The following is an 11,199-nucleotide window of genomic DNA, read 5'->3' as shown; positions in this document are numbered from 1 at the left end:
ACATATGATTCGTAGCTCTTGCAATCATGTCAATCCACTTTGTTCATGCTAAAACAGTAATTTGAAATGAATTATTCTTATTTTACAGTTATTACGGATGGCTAATGATGTATATTATGTAGTTTTCGCTGGTCGAAAAAAAGGTATTTACAATTCGTGGCCAGAATGTCAAGAACAAGTGGTTGGGTACAAAGGAAATGTGTATAAGTTGTACAAAACATTCGAAGAGGCTAGACGGGCTTGGATGTTCTATGAAGCAAGGGTGAACTTTATGGAAAGCACATCTACGCCAAACCTTGGAGAGGAGGTGAATCTCCCAACTCTGATGGAACAGAAAGGGGATAAGGGAATGCATTGGAAAAACATCAACCTTTCATAACTCCTTTAATTATGGGTTGTGTTTTCACAATTGTTTGTATGTGGATAATATCAAAATTTTGAAAAATAAAAATTGATTTTAGGTCCTTCATGTAATATACATGTACTGCAAAATAAAAGTGATTTGCCAAAAAAAAGTTCAGTATGTGGTATGTCATCTTTATCACAATTGTAAAAATTGAAGTTAAAACTAGGGTGATTAATCATGTATACATGATTGGGACTAATACTGATAATAGAAATCAATCGATGACAAAGTATTAGGTAATGACAACGTTTTTTATAGGAATCGGCATGAAGGAAAACTACAGCCATCGCCTTCATGTCATACACATCCCCAATGGTATGATAAACTTTGGAATCTTATGTTATATGCAATAAACAAAATAAGGGCCCACCCTTTATTTCACAGGCATGCCTATGTGTCGAAGATGCCATGTGCAGTAGGCAAATTAAGGGCATACCTTTCATATGACATGCATGCAAGTGGGTGAAAACCTAATCGTAGTTATTATTTGTGCAGTATAAAAAAGATAGGCATGCCCCTTGTGCAGGCGGCATGCCTTCATAGTGACTTTATCTTACTTGTTGATTAGACAGTATGGTCATGGAAGGCAGACCCAAGGCATGAAGGGCTGGCCCTACACGTTCACATTGAAATAAAATGTATGGACACTTGCTTCATATGTGTTGAAGCCTAAAATATAGAGTCAATACATATTAAGATTGGAAAATGGGCAAAATGTCATTCAGACATTCAAAATAACTTAAACCAACATCATAACTAGCATCACATTTACACATAAATATTGCATAGAGTGTTGACAATTGGTGCAAGAGAGTATAAAGTTTACTGATGATTAATGAAAGCATGCATATAGATAAGCATTGGAAAGCATTAAAGTAAATAGAGTTAAGAAGTTGTTTGAGAACGAGAATTTATAAACTTATTACAAAATCCATGAAAATATTATGCACACACATACGCATTCGATTGTAAGACGACCATAAACTAAGGTTACTACTCTTCATCAGTCGGTGCATCTTCGTCTTCTTCATCTCCACAATCATCATCACCATCTTCCTCGTCATCTGTTTGTGATGACATAGGAGGTAGAGCATCAGGGTGCAATGCTTTCCATGCTGCAATGGAACAATCGCATTGTTGACGCACAATTTTCAATTGATTGTTCATTGATTTGTACATTGCGTAAATATCCCTAAGATGAGAACTTTTAGTTAACCTACGCGATAAAGAGGATGTTGCTTGTTTGTCTATCGACATTTTAATGCTCATAGGTTGCATGCGCGGGATTGAATCATAAGGCAGTGTCTTGAAATCTAACCCTACATTTTGTAAAAGCCAGCAAACAGTTGAACCATATGGTAATGCACGTGTGCTCACATTACTACGTTGTGCCTTTATCATGTTATGGAAAATAAGTGCAGGCAAATTAATTTTACGGCGATGTGCCATGTGGAAAAGAATATGCAGAACATATAGTGTAAGCTCATTAAGATGACCCTTCTTATTCAAGATGGTATGAAACAATATCAGACTTAGAATCCTGTATTTTGGAAGAAGAGATCTATGCTCAACGCTTGTACCCAACTGAAAAGAATGACCACATAATTCCTTTGTTATTGTGTCTAACATTGCCTTTATATCAATCTCTGGAATACAAAAGTTAATAGCTTTCTTGGGTGCTTCCAGAGAGAAGGTGCATCCAATAAGGGATGGGGATACTCGCACAACAACCCTCTTGAATGAAGTGTGAAACGAATATTTCTCTTCGTCAACATTTCTGATATTGCTGTAGAATGCTCGCACGGGAGTTAGATAACATTCTTGCGTTAGTTGTATAAATGGTCTCAACTTGTAAAAATCTAACAACTCAACAACACCATGTTCTTTAAACCCAGCAATCAGTATGACACGCTCAATGGGAATTGACCATTTTGCTATAAGTTTATCACATTCGTGCTCATTAGGTGGGTGGCTGATTACTACCAAAAAGTGCTATTTTGTAGACCTAATTATAATGGTTTTAAGCACCTTTGAGTAGTAATCATATTCATTTAACCCAATTAATTCATTAAGATCCTTAGTAATTGGTTTTAACCATTTTGTGGCAAGTTTACATGTTTTTATCAGCTTATGAATCAATTCAAGCATGCCAAATGATGGAGGAGCTACTTGGACAAGTTATGGCAAAGCTTTTGGAAGCTCAAATTCATGAAGAACCAAGCTTTGGAGCTCCATAGCCCTTTGCCAAAGTCGTTCAAAGTATGCAAGGAAAGAACAATGGAGAAGAGGAAAACAGAGTGAAGAAAATAGAGGACAGCAGCTACAGTATTCTTTCACACTTTTGGCGCATTTTCCGAAGTCCACTTTCTACATGCTATATACCATTTCAAAGCTCAGTAAGTCAAGAATCCAACACTTCAAACCGTGTACGATTTGGAGCTGAAATGAGGAAGATATGGCCTTCGGAAGACAACTGCTCCAGGCTTGTGAGAAAATTTCGCACAACACCTTCCAAATTCGCACACCCCCTTGCGTGGTGCGAATTTTCCCCTGTTTCTGCCGACTCCACACGAGATCTTTTCTTTTGGATATTTTTGTATAAATTTCCATTCTTCTCCTTGTAATCCACCAATCATAAGATTTATTAGCTAGGAAGGTTGGAAAAACTTCTCTATTTATATCCCCTTGCATCCGTTGTAACAAATATTGATAGATAGATATAGAAATATATAAAGTTCTTTTTTTCTCTCTTCTCCGGTTCTTCCCCATTTCTATTTTCTTAGTAGCCAAACAGCCTCTAAGGGCTTTTCCTCAGAGGATGATTGGCTAAAACTTTTAGTTTCTCAAAGTATGGATGTTATGTGATGACTTGGATGCAATCCCATGGAAATTTCTCGCACCCGGAAGGTAAGGTAGCCGTTTTTCATTAAAGGTTCATTAATGCAAAGTTTGGTTTTTATTTCCTTTGGACAACTTCCAACGGCCAATACTTGATAAGCTTTTGGATTTCTATCCATTAGTTATCTCCTACGAGCTATTGGAAAGTGAGGTTTTCAATTCCAAGTTTTGCATTAATCCGTTAGAACCAATTTCAATGGCCATTGAAAGGTGAGTTTATCACCTGGAATGACTTTGAGTTGCCAATATTTGGTAAGCTTTTGGCTTTAGACCATTAGTTATCTCTTACGAGCCATTTAAAGGAAGTCTAAGGTGAATAACCATTGATGAAATTCACTACCATCTGTTTTGCCATTTTAAAGGATTAAAACTTGATTTGCTAAATCCATACCGGTTCGGGAAGCAAGCATCACCATACTTGCAACCCCAACGCGAGGAGCCTATCCTGAGATTTCCAATTTGCATAAGAGCCAGAGCATAGCTATCCTATCTTTGAGAAACTTGTTTTTACACCCTTTCATTTTAGTCTTTAATGTTAGCTTAGATTAGTTTAAATCTTTCTAAAACATTTACATCTTCTTTTAAAGCTAACATCCATAAGAAATTTTCCTCAGAGGATGATTGGCTAAAACTTTTAGTTTCTCAAAGTATGGATGTTATGTGATGGCTTGGATGCAATCCCATGGAAATTTCTTGCACCCGGAAGGTAAGGTAGTCGTTTTTCATTAAAGGTTCATTAATGCAAAGTTTGGTTTTTATTTTCTTTTGGACAACTTCCAACGGCCAATACTTGATAAGCTTTTGGATTTCTATCCATTAGTTATCTCCTACGAGCTATTGGAAGGTGAGGTTTTCAATTCCAAGTTTTGCATTAATCCGTTAGAACCAATTTCAATGGCCATTGAAAGGTGAGTTTATCACCTGGAATGACTTTGAGTTGCCAATATTTGGTAAGCTTTTGGCTTTAGACCATTAGTTATCTCTTACGAGCCATTCAAAGGAAGTCTAAGGTGAATAACCATTGATGAAATTCACTACCATCTGTTTTGCCATTTTAAAGGATTAAAACTTGATTTGCTAAATCCATACCGGTTCGGGAAGCAAGCATCACCATACTTGCAACCCCAACGCGAGGAGCCTATCCTGAGATTTCCAATTTGCATAAGAGCCAGAGCAAAGCTATCCTATCTTTGAGAAACTTGTTTTTACACCCTTTCATTTTAGTCTTTAATGTTAGCTTAGATTAGTTTAAATCTTTCTAAAACATTTACATCTTCTTTTAAAGCTAACATCCATAAGAAAATCACCTACTTTCCTAATTTGAATATCACTTGTGTTTGCGAAAACCCTTCCCAGTGAACGATCCTAGAACCACTATGCTATAGTAGCTTGGCTACTTTAGTAATAGTATTCAAGGTATAAATTTTGTTGATACGCCTTTAAAGCTAAGCTACCATGAGTCGAATCAGTGGCGAGGCATGAAAGGGTCATGTGGGACTTCCTTAGGTACAGTTGACGTTGAGCCATGTCTAACTTTCTTTTTAGGTGGCATGATGTTTGGTCCTTGTAATGACACTACATATCGTTAAAAATTCAGTGATGGAAGTTAGAGATGAAAAGTTTCGATTCATTGCATCCGAGCCAACCACAAATAGCTTAAAAGGAAATTCAAGCAACTCCCAAAAGAGTGGTCGCCACAACCAAGAGAAAATATGTGTAGAAAACAATGAAGTTAAAAAGACACTGCAATGGAGTATGAAAAACAAACCTTATTAGAGTTGAGCGATAGTAATTATTAATGATTATGGCAGTGAAAATCTTAGAGTGAAAGGGTAGGTTAACTACAATGGAGGAATGGGTGGGTGGAAGATAATTGTTGTGATGTGCAACGTGTATAGGTAGTAGAATATGAGGTGTAAATGGGAATGAATGAGAGTTGTTGAGGATGTGATGTCAACCAAACTGAGTAAATGGTTGAAGTTGGAATGAAGGTCCGCCTGTGCAAGAGATGTAGCTAGTACATACATGCATTTAATGTTCCATAATGAGTGCATAGTTACAAGTCACTAAAGTTGGATAGGATGAAACAACGTGAATGAAGTCTTCTACAAGCCTACAATTGGAGACTATCATTATGTGGAGTGAATGTGAAGTTATTATGTGGTAGGTGCATCATAAATATTGGTAATATGTTGATCTCTAGTTATTAATGGTCCAATGTGGTACAATCAAATCAAATGCAACAAAAGTTTTCCAAGTTTTTGTTCTCTTTGACATAAAATGACCAAATATTTATCAAATAAGTGTAATGTAGTTGATATAAGTATGATATTTATCAAATTTTTATAAGAAAAGTACCATTAATTGATTTAATATATTTAAGAGATTTATTTTAAAATTAAAAAATACTTATATTAAAACATATTTTATGACATTTTAAATACTTTAAAAAATTTATCATTAAATTATTAAAAATGCTAAAAAAAAAAACCTTTCTAAAATCACTCCCAAACGTACACTTAATTCCCTTTTGAAAATAAATTTAATCCATCATTTGGAACTATATATGTCAATCTAAAGCCATGTGTGGTAGAGTTTCTCAAACCTTAAAAGCAGGTGGACAACTTCTCAAACACTAAAAGTAACATTTGAAAATTGAAAGCAAATTCAATAAGTGTCACATGCATCAAATTTTCTTGTGTGATTTATTCGGATTTATGCTTGATATTCACAATTTACAAAAATGCGCATAGACTCCAAATTTTTTCCACAAAAACAATAGTAGAAGTTTATTTAATTCAATTTGAAAAAAAAATTACCCATATCATTAAAAATAATTATTTTTAAAAATCATTCCTAAATATAAAATTTTATGGCTTTGTTACTCTAATAGCTACACATAGAAACTAACCACCTTGCTAAACAAAGATTTATTACCACTATGATATTTTCCATCATGCCAAACGCTGCACTAGTATGCAATTTCGTTTTGTAAATGCTTATATCATCCACAATCATTTAAACCTCCATAAATGATCAATAACTATTTGTATTTCATGGCATTGGCAGAATTGAACCTTTTGGGAATACAAGAAATAATGTTGAAGGGACAAAATTAGAATTTCAAACAAAGTACATAAATTGGAAAGCTAAGACAAACTTGAGAAACCGAGAAAGAACCACCAGATTCAGCACACATTTAGGGTTCCATTCTGAACTTTCATCATGAAACATATCCTGGAATCAGTAGCTAGCTATAGTCCCCAATGCAAACCAATTAACATCTTTTGCAGTAGAAATACTGGTGGTTGATGAGCCCAGTCACAAAACTTCATGACCTTCCCCATAATACCTATTTATAAACGGTGCCTGAAAGGCATTCCAAACAACAATAATTACTATTTAAAGATTAATGAGTCATAGTTATTTCCTGAAAAATATGTAGAGAGGGCACAAATAAGATAATGCAATTAGCATTCATTAGCAAGTGTCTGCTCTAACAGAAGAGGCCAAATTCATTGATATGCTACAACCAATCAACTATTTTTTGTACTTATTCACAAAATGGATGGCAAAAAATACCCTCAATAAACAATGGCCAGGTGAAAACCAGGTGACTCAACAGAAAATACTCAACTTAATTAGCTAAGTAAAAGTCAAACCATTTAGAACTAGTGCCATATTGATCCATTTGGATACCAAGGAAAAAAAATGGCCACATAATGACAAAGCTTTTGGGTGATCAGTTAGTTGATATTCAAAATAGCAGACATGTTTTGTTAGCATGGAACAGATAAATAAATTAAACATATATTCCATCAAGAGATTAATTTTTGACTATTTATGTAGGGAACGACTTATAGCAATACACCATGATCTTGAATGTCGCATCAAGCCCAGCTTTAAAATGCACAAGATTCATAGGCTATCAATAGTCTCATATGGAGAAACAAAAATAGTGGTGTCGAAGATATTCTGTTCTTTCAATAGAAGGGATGTTCAAAATTGTACCTTAACATTTTAGAGTTTTTGTCAATGAAGAATAATCGAAACAAACTCTCATAAATTCTTTCTTATGCTTTCTCTGGCTTTTAACATGATTGTCCATATTAGATTGTGTTGATTGGTAACAAGGATTCTCTTAGCCAAACAGAAAATACAGCCATTTGACCAAATTAGTTTACAGGGTTGTTGAATTATCTAATAATTGGCTCATGATTATACATAAACATAGAAAATTGGGGATAAGTTTAAGCAACCGGACCATGTCATTACAATATTATCAACTAATTTAAACAGGTTATATGGAAGAGTACAAACATAAAAAATTTACTTGTGCACCTCAAGTTCATCAAGCTCCCAATCAAACTCGCAGAAAACCTACAAAGAGAAGGAAAAATTTACAGAGTTTTTTAGTATATTTGCTTCAATCAACATATTCATACAAACCCATTAAACACAAACCCATAAAATGACACCACCACAGACCATCCATGGTAAGAAAAAATTCCATTATACGCCTAATCCTGCTAAAAGGCCTCACAATGCTGAATTATAGGCCATGCTCAGGCCCCTTGCCTGTAAAGAATGAAACAAAATTTCAGTTCAAGCCTGTATGATACATATGCATGGTAAGAAACATCCACATTGATGGGAAAGTTAAGTCACCATAAATCAAACTCTAACTCAATTGCTTCGCAGAGCTATAAGACCACTTTTGTATCTCGATCGGCCCCCAAAAAATGCAGAGGGGGAAATATTATTTAAGGACATATTCAGTGGGATCCTAATATCAGATGATAATAAATAAAGGTAATTCATTTCAACAATAACACAAAAAGAAAAAAATAATATATGATAGCTTCAAAAACAATTTATATTTCTCATTCTATAAATAGAAATAATAATAAAGCAATGGAATGTCCACGATGATCAAGACCAACGAAAAAACCCTTTGCAGTGGATGTATTATACCATAAAGAAGACATGACATAGCCTCAAAATCTATTATTCACTATCGATGACCAAGTTAGAGTTTAAATTAGAATGAATAGTTAAAAAATTGAATGAAATAAAACAAAAGAAATTAATTGTGAAGGTTACCCAATACTATTCTGCATCGTTGGTTGACCAAATATTAGCTTTAACCTTTTCACCAATTTCATTTTCGCTATCAAGAACCATATGAGTTGCAAATTTCAATTTTTCAAGGCTCATGCATTCCTACACATTAAACTTATGTTAGACCCTACATCCTGGTAACATTTAACATGTATATTTGAAAATAAAAACATAACATCATATTTAACAACTTACAGAATTAATGGTTCTATTAAGACCACTTCCATCCCAATGTTGCATATAGAGAATAGCATACATCCCAGTATGACATCTGCAATAACAAGTATGATTTGTGACATGTTATTAACATATGACCCAATTAGGATTGAAAATGAATACATGAAAAAAAATGTAACTTACAATTTTGGATCGCCTACGATATCTGCATACTGTGGATGTAAATTATTTGTATTCACATCATTCCGTTTGAAGGAATTTTTTAATAACTGCGACATAAATCCAACTACTTTGGAAGCTTCATTAACAAAGTGAATTCGTTAAATGCTATGATATGATGAAAGTAGATTCACCCTTTTAACCTCCCAATTGATTACCATGATGACCCATTCATTAAATTGGAATAAGGGGATATAAAACTACAAAACACACAATCATCATAACAACAATGAAGGCTTAAATGTTTGAAATATAAATTTGAAATTACTAAAAAGTTGTCATTAATCTATGTAATCAATACAATAGCCAAGCATTACCTGGTTGCAACATTCAAGATTAACACAATAGCTACCTAATCTTTTCTTGAGTGTTGATTTTGAGGTAGACTTGCTCATTGAACCACATATTTCCTATAAAAAGTTGTTAAGATCATAGTAACAATGTATGACTAAAATTATACATGCATCTTATATTAAGGACAAGATTTGGTGTACTCGAGGAAAAAACCTCACCCCAATGTATGGATTAACAAAGTGTTTGCGAGAAGTATTCTCTTCTTTTGCATTCATGTATCGGTAGAACATGGAAATCACCTACTTAATGCCTCTTCATTAGTTAAAATGATCAATGGAAAGATGAGGGTATTTTTTCTTATTTATCATAAACCTTACCGGAATATCAATGAAGCTCTCCCCTACTAAGCATTGAAGTTGTTCCCGTGTCACGCCATAGCCACCATATGCACAAAACATCTCACTATTAATCACATGAAACACAAGACGTGAGTAATTTTTTTTTGTTTTTCTAGACAAATCCATAATCATAGTCTTTTAAGAACAATACTTGCTAAACTTGTGATTTGGGACTAACCTAGGATCTTTTGACTCGTCAAACACATAGTCGGCAACATGTGTCTCTTCTTTTGTCAACCTTTTGTATTTTGATACACATAATTGTACAAAAGGTGACTTGCATGCAACTGCTCGTTGCCTGTGACGACGTACTTTCATTTTTACTCTTCGTGGTCGTATTTCTTCCGAGGCTTGTGGTGTTACATCAGCATTGTTGTCCATGCATGATTGCACTAACACCAACATATTGTGTGGCCCAGGGTGAAGGGGATCCTCGTTTGCAAAGAACACACCCTCTTCTATGTTGGGTCTTTCTGACGCCCCTTCATTTCTACATCCAAGGTCATCTTCAAAAGATATTCTTTGACCACCAGAATGAACAGGTGAATGTTGTGGATTATTTGTATAAAATGGTGCACCACTTTCATTAACATGTTCATGACAATTTGACAGTTGGCCTTCATCTGTGCAATAGTGTGAAGAGGTGAAATGAGTCCTCAACACTTTCACGCCACGGTTGTATGATGCAATAAGACTATTAAGATGACTTTGTGCATCGGTGATTTGACATTGTGTTGCCTCCATGCGAGCACAAATAAACTAAGTCAAACATAATGAAGGAACATTAAATGACATATATTTAAACTAAGCCTTAATATAAGTTACTATGCATAGTCATTAGGTATGAAGGATTACATCAAAGTCTTCATTCTCATCTGGGTCATCAACTGAAGGAGCCTTATTTTTTTCTGTTTCATCTTGCTCTGCCGATGTGCTAACCAACTATCATTGCAAAACATGTAAATTGTCATCCCAATAATCTAAATACAATGGTAACCAACTATCTTAATATAACTAAAAGCTAATTATACCTCAACTTTACCAAATCCTCCAAGCATTTCCAACTCCAACTTGATGCATTGCTTGACCAAAAAATCGTTCCATGCAGCAATGCGAGGATTGGTAAGTTCCACATACATGGCTGAAAAATTAGATATTGAAAAGTAGAATATTTGTTGCATTATATAAGACATAATTAATGGTAACATCATGGCCAACATAGTGTATAACCATTATTAAATATCTAATACATGAACATATACTTATAAATAAGACAAAAAGTTACATGTGGAAACATCAAACACCCTTTAATCCAAACACTTTCCTTCCTCCTATGTTCATGTATAACTTGAATAAAAAATTCTAAGACATATTCTCCCCAATTTATGTTCCCAAGTAACTGCTCTCGAGGTGTATACCAAAACGAGTGACTACCTTCCAAATGAGATGTGGGTGCCAATAAGGTTGCACAAGCGAAAATCAAGAAGAGCCACTTAAATTCCTCAATATCATCGATGTCAACCATCATTGACTCTATATCTTGCAAACTCGACATTTGACTAGCTTTAACAGTTCCATTATCAACAATTAACTTTCTTCCACTATATGGAATGTCCATTGTCATCCCAACATCATGACATGTCAAAGAGACCTTCTTACCCCCAAATAACTCAAGTTGGGAATAAG

At 34.6% G+C, this 11,199-nt stretch overlaps 1 long non-coding RNA gene across 1 annotated transcript; it reads right to left on the bottom strand.

The window, feature by feature from the left end:
• Positions 1-8,969: 8,969 nt before the first annotated feature.
• Positions 8,970-9,799, bottom strand: LOC104882265 (uncharacterized). The gene is made up of 4 exons (XR_002032271.2): positions 9,692-9,799; positions 9,493-9,577; positions 9,139-9,231; positions 8,970-9,021 (listed from the first exon to the last, which is right to left on the bottom strand). It is a non-coding gene; the product is annotated as an uncharacterized LOC104882265 (long non-coding RNA).
• Between the last annotated feature and the right edge of the window lie 1,400 nt (positions 9,800-11,199).

This window comes from Vitis vinifera, chromosome 17 (assembly GCF_030704535.1).
Source record: "Vitis vinifera cultivar Pinot Noir 40024 chromosome 17, ASM3070453v1".
In the NCBI taxonomy this organism is placed as follows: domain Eukaryota; kingdom Viridiplantae; phylum Streptophyta; class Magnoliopsida; order Vitales; family Vitaceae; genus Vitis; species Vitis vinifera.
The sequence above is the reverse complement of the archived record's forward strand: the minus strand, read 5'-3'. Positions and strand labels throughout refer to the sequence as shown.